The sequence below is a fragment of the Geospiza fortis genome, unplaced genomic scaffold (assembly GCF_000277835.1).
Source record: "Geospiza fortis unplaced genomic scaffold, GeoFor_1.0 scaffold112, whole genome shotgun sequence".
Classification (NCBI taxonomy): Eukaryota; Metazoa; Chordata; class Aves; order Passeriformes; family Thraupidae; genus Geospiza; species Geospiza fortis.
The window spans coordinates 1,889,092-1,895,288 of NW_005054298.1; the positions used below are offsets into that span (position 1 = coordinate 1,889,092).

At 46.4% G+C, this 6,197-nt stretch overlaps 1 protein-coding gene across 1 annotated transcript in view; it reads left to right on the forward strand.

The window, feature by feature from the left end:
- Positions 1–2,640: 2,640 nt before the first annotated feature.
- Positions 2,641–6,197, forward strand: part of ZEB2 (zinc finger E-box binding homeobox 2) — a 104,230-nt gene continuing 100,673 nt past the window's right edge. Inside the window, exon 1 of the mRNA XM_031058302.1 lies at positions 2,641–2,699. The gene's annotated coding sequence lies outside the window, so the exon portion shown is untranslated. The remainder of the gene's footprint in view (positions 2,700–6,197) is intronic.

The following is a 6,197-nucleotide window of genomic DNA, read 5'->3' on the forward strand; positions in this document are numbered from 1 at the left end:
TTGGCTGAGGTTTTTTTCCCCCTCCCTCCTTTCCGCTCCCCTCCTCGAAAATCCAAAGTGAAATTAAAATCCCCGCGAAGTGGGGGGAGGGGGGGGAAAGTTGTATCTAATTTACCCCAAAGTTTCAGTAAACAGCTCTCTTTGATTCCTTTGCCACCTCTCTTCGAGTTGTAAAGAAAAGGGAGAAAGTTCAATGCTTTCAGGGCGTCTGATCCAAGACCACAGACCAAACAAGCAGAGACGATTAGGCTTGCTCAGAGCCTTTCCCAAAAAGATACCCACCCACCCTCCTTCCAGGGATGCTGGGGAAGGGGGAAAAACCTCCTTCACTCCTCACTTGAAAAAGAGGGGAAGAAAAAAAAAAAAAAGGAAAAAATAGGCAAGGCTGCCTGCTGCCTTTAGTGAGTGGGAAGTGAGTCTTGTCTTCCCAGCCTGGAGAAGTTTGGAGGCAGCCAGACTGAGGCTGGGGTGTGAGGAGGCAGCTGTTCCCTGTGCAGCCCAGGTGGCAGCGGGCAGAGCGGGCACCCGGAGCGCTCCTGGGGCCGGGCAGCTCCCCAGGGCCGGGAATCCGTTGCGAGCAGATTACTGCGGCACTTGGCTCGCTGGGCAGCCAGACAAATGTACTGCTACCACCTCCAGAAAAGCACCTGGAGATAGGTATTAAAAATTAATGCCATAAATGCGAGTGGCCAGGGCGTAATGATTACCCAGCCACGTTTTCTCGGTGCAGATTCATGTCCAGGCTGAGCTGTGGCATGGAGCAGGGGAGGTTGTTGTCTGTGTCAGGTCGGATCTATTTATTTTCTTCCGAGTTTCGAGAAACACAGAGAATTTGGAGATTAGTGCCTGATTTACTGTTTGCCATTTGTGACCATTCGGTAATTACTGGTTTTGCTTATTGCACACGCTTCGCAAGGAAAGTTTTGGGGGAATTTCTAATTGCTGCAAGAAAATGCATTTGATGGCTTGGAAAAGGCGTATTTGAGAAGGGAAGAAAAAGTGATAAGGAAACCATTACAAGTTAATTATCGATAATTATACATAGCCAACTGCCCAAGGTGAGGGAAATATATGGGAGACTGAGATGCAAGCTCTCAGGACAGGCTGGTAATATTTCCCAAGAAAAATGTGTGTCTCCCTTTAGAGTGGAAAGAAGGGTGTTGATTCTTTTACAGCAGCCCCACATTCATTCCAAGAAATAGGAAATTCTTCGCCTCACAACAGTTTTTGGCATCTGCATTATCCCAGTGCTTTTAAGGTGCATTTTCTCCTCTGTGAAAGAGAACTCTTTGTCCTTTTTTTCTGCAAGACCATGGCTTCCCAAGGTAGACACTATTTTGTGCCTGTCACACAGAAAGGGAGTGCAGGTTTGCAGTGCTCACAGACAATTGATTGTCTGCCCTAATGTGTTTCATTTACATGTTTATAACGTCAATAGTGCTGGGGTGTCCACTGTACCATTCATTCCAGCATTCCCACAAGGGTGCAATTGTCTGAATGGCCAAGTCAGACACCTTTTTGATTGCTCTTTAGTTGTCTTTTTAGAGTATAGAGAAAAAGGAGAGAAATCTGTGATGCAGAAACACTAGTTGAAAATATTTCAGAATTAAACGTCACCGTTAAAGCAGACGTGAGCATTAGACAAACAATATATTTTAACTAAGGTTCTGAAGGTGGAAACAAATTCAGAATAGTGGAGCTGGTTAGTGCACACGACATCCAGTCCTGTTCCTTAATTTTTGGGGGCTTTTTAAAAATGATCTGTCGTTTTCATTTTCATTTCAGCCCCTGTAAATGCAGCCACCTCCTAACTCTTTGTATGCTTAACTGTAATTTGCTATATTTCCCCTCCATATTTACATATCTCTGTTTATGCCAACAGCGTCAGCTAACCACTGGGAAAGTCTATTGAGAGAATAACTAGGCTGAGGGAAGTGTAGACTTAAAAAAATAGAAAGATCCAAATATTTCTCCATCAAGTAGGGTTTTTTTTGGTGAATAAAACGACAATGCCTAGACTTTTCCTTGCAGCAGTTTAACTTACAGAGCTGCGCCCCAACTCCTCACGCCTCCGATCACCACCATCCCCTTGCGCTGCGAGCTCGCAGCAAAGTGTTTCGAGGAGTTTCCAAGTCAATGAAAGATCACTTTTGAAGGTGTGCTGTGCTGGTTTGATATGCCACCCTGCCCTTTATCACCCGGAGTGGCTTCTGAGGGAGGCAAGGATGGTGGTTTGGGGCAGAATAAATGAGGCACGCAGCTCGCTGGGACTCATGGAGAGGTGCATGAGTGCATGCGGCTGCACCTATGCGTGCGTGTGCTGGGCAGAGGGAAGTGGGATGCAGAGGTGTGCTTTATAAAAACCGCTCACACTTCAGGTTAGATTCATTTCCGCCTAAAAAGGATGCTGATCCCGGTAGCTACAATTAATGCAAGTCGACCTGCCCCATCCGTGATCATAAGGGCAGAGAGCACTAAGTCCTGTAGTTTCTGCTCTGGAGGTAAAGCGAGGGAAAACTTTTTCATTTTCCTTCTGTGTGTAGTTTTTGTGGTAATTTTATTTTTTAAAAAATGCCTGTTTGTGGAGAGATTTTTTTTTCCTTTTTTTTTTCCCCCCTTTTTTTTGTGCCTAACAGGGAAGACACAGTAGATGCACCGTTAGCTGAACCCCTGACACGGCGGTCTTTTGAATGCCTTAGGTATGATTTCACTTTCGCTCACATCAATGCTGACCTGAATGCCTTTCATATCTGATCCGCTGTGTCTCTCCCAGTAAACATCCCCTGAGGGGAGAACAAAGAAAGGAGCTCTTCTTCTTCTTAATCACAATTCAGCCCATTCACCGCCGGCAGGCTACATTTGCATTCTGCAACAGAAAGCCAAGATGAAAAGGAAAAAAAAAAAAAAAAAAAAGAGAGTGAGAAGAAGGGGGGAAAAAGCAGAAGGGTGGAGGCTGAGTAAAATAACTTAGGTGTTTGTAGCTGTTTGTTGGGCTTCCCCTAGTTACAAGCCTTATATAGATCCTGCTCTACCCAGCCTTGGCTCTTCTGACAGGCAGATAGTGTTACAAGATGGCATGCCTGTACTATTCATGGCCACTCGCTCTAACACTTGAGGTAGAAAGTGTCAGAGAGGGATCAAATTCTACTCTGAGAAGTCTGTTATAGTTAGGGTCAGGTGTGTGTACTCTCAGCTCTTGACTGCTGCCTATTATTTTGCTTTAATTACTATTATTGTTTACTCACCATGACCTTGGGGACGGGGGTGGCAGGGGGCGAGGCAGATTTGGCTGGGCAAAATTTCTGCAGCTGAAATCTAAATTTTTTTTTTTAATTTTTGGGAAAAGCAGCGACTCAGCGAATCCACCAGAAAATGCGGACGGAGGAGGAGGAGGAGGTGGTGGTGGTGGAGGAGGAGGAAGGCGAGATTTGTGGAAGTTTCTGTAGCCGGGCTCCCTCGTGGGGTTTTGTAGTCACGTTCGTGTGCATTTTCTCCCTACCCCCGTGTGTGTCCCCCCCATATCTGCCGGTTTGTTTGTTTCTCAGAAGCTCTTCTGCGCTTTCAATCAGACAGTTTTCTAGAAAAATATTGAGGTCTTTGGTCGTAGCCACTTTTTTCTCACCAAGATTTGTGGAAGTTTCTGTAGCCGGGCTCCCTCGTGGGGTTTTGTAGTCACGTTCGTGTGCATTTTCTCCCTACCCCCGTGTGTGTCCCCCCCATATCTGCCGGTTTGTTTGTTTCTCAGAAGCTCTTCTGCGCTTTCAATCAGACAGTTTTCTAGAAAAATATTGAGGTCTTTGGTCGTAGCCACTTTTTTCTCACCAAGAGAAGGTTTATTTATAACTGGATCCTGCTTACTGAGAAGTATTTAAGCCCTTTCAGGCAGAGCTGTCAAAATTTCCTGTGTTGTTTGCCTCTATTTGCAACATGTAAAAAGTAATATGCAGTTGCTGGTGTTGGAATAACCGGGGTAGTGCAGAAATCTCAAGTGACAAGTTTTCAACTACACTATCTCCTGCCGACCAAACTGTCATTTTTATATTTTTTTTTTTTCCCAGAAACCACTTTTAAGATCCTAACAGGTTTTTTTTTCCCCCCCCTCCATCAGCAAATAGATTAAACGTGCTAAAGGAACTTCGAGAGGGAAGAACAGTTTGAACAATGAGAAACGGGAGGGATGTCTTATTTCCCTGTAGCTGCTATGGCAGATTTCACTCATAAGGAGCACACTAACCGAGATGTTACCAGTTGAACAGAGGCATGTGACACAGATTCCTGATTTTTTCCCAGAAGATTTACAGAATTTACAAAAAGAGATTATCTCTACACCTTCCACCCTCCTAACCACCCCCATGACCCAAGCAATGGAGGATTTAGGCAGATTTACTTCAGTAAACACCTTTGGACACTTGGGGAAAAGTAGGAGTCTGTTTGCAAAAGCAGGCTTTTGTTAAGTGAGGTGCTGGATAATGCTTTACCAAGCAGCTGTGATATTAACCTACCCAGTAATGCTGGAAAGAGCCTTAACTCCTTCTGCGCTCCGGGGCCCTGCAGGTGGCCTGGAGCGGGGGCACTGCGGTGTTTGGGGGGGACGAGCGAGGAGGTGGCACTGCTGAAGCCACAGCAGCCGCTCAGCCTGACGCATCCTGGGCTTGGTGGCAGCTGAAGCTTTCGGGATCAATCCATCAGAGACAGACACGGGCTGGGCAGAGCTGGAGGCATGGGCAGGAGAGGGCTGCTCCAGGCTTCACCTGTGCGTGTGCCAGCGCACAGGCACGCTCTGTACCTACCCCCTCCGATGTAACATCACCCAAGCCCTCTCTAGGAACGCTCCCAAGCACTGCTGAGGCAGGAAGGTCAATTTAGGATTCGCATTCGAGCAGCAGAATAGCTGAGAAGTTACGCCGGCAAACCTGTACGAGTGAGCTCCCAGGCTCCAAGGAAAGCCAACAGCTTTCTGGGAGCTTCTCGTTTCCAAAAGTGAACTTTTTTTTTGCTGATTTCTGCTGTTTTCTGAGCTGTTAGAAGCAGGAGCTAATAAGTTACTTTTTTTTACTGGGCAGAAGAATAACTTTCCAGGTGTTTCTTTTTTTAGCTGGAATGAGATTGCTTCATTTGAGGATTTTTATTGTCGAGGGTTCTTTTTTTTTTCTCTTTTTTTTTCCTAAGTGTAGGTGTCAATGCTAGAGCAGCCACAAATGTGTGAGAAAGCAAAGGGTATGAGACATGACAGAATTAAAGGTGTTTGCTATGTTGTTACCCGTGTGTCAAGCTGCAAGCTCCCTTTGTCACAGCCTCCTGGAGATTCGATAGTGCGGATCCGCTTCCCTTCCAAGTGATACAGCAGTTTCTGACTGGAGGGTTTCGTGGTGGCGTGGTTGCTGCTGTTGCATTTGCCTCCCCAAGTGCATTTAAACACCTCCACATCGCGCACACCCCATTACTCCCACCTTACACAGGGGTGCTGTGCTCCCGAGCGCCAGGACAGCAGCCATAGCATTACAGACTCTGGCATGGAGCGTCGTTTGGCAGGAATGTCATCTGCCAAATCATCCCATAATTACGTTTTATGTTATTTGTATGAATGACCAAGCATGCAGTACTCCTTTTGAAATCAAAGGAAGGCTTAAAATGCGTTTTTGAATACTTTCAGACCATGGTCAGGTCACAGTTTGGGAGTTGAATTAAACTGATCTCATTTGTGATCTAATTGAGGTTGGCAACAACCTTAGCAGTAGCAATAACATACAAATACAAATCAAAGAGCAGAATTCAGCAAATCAGATCTTTTGCTTGAATCCTGCCTGGGAGTTATTCTCCGAGTGCCAACAGAGAAGTTAAACTTTGTCCCGCTTCTCAGCGGCAGTGCGAGCCTTGCATATTTTTCGGGTCTGACAGGAAAGTTGGGTCGGAGGGATGGGAACACAAAGGCGAGAAGGGAGCTGGTGCCTCCTCGGACAGGAGCGAGGCACAGCGACTCGTCACGTATGTTTCTGGAGAGCCCAGTGGCAGAAGGCGCAGGAGGCGTAACGGGGGAATACGGTTAGGAAGGGCTAGGAAGAGGAATAGGTCGCTGCAAACAGATCATTCCGAGCGGAAAGTCGAGGCAGCTCCCTTATCTTTACATCTATCGCTGCGGATTCCAGGAATGTAATTACCAGCGTGGTTGCGAATTGTTGACAAATTTCCCCGCGTCT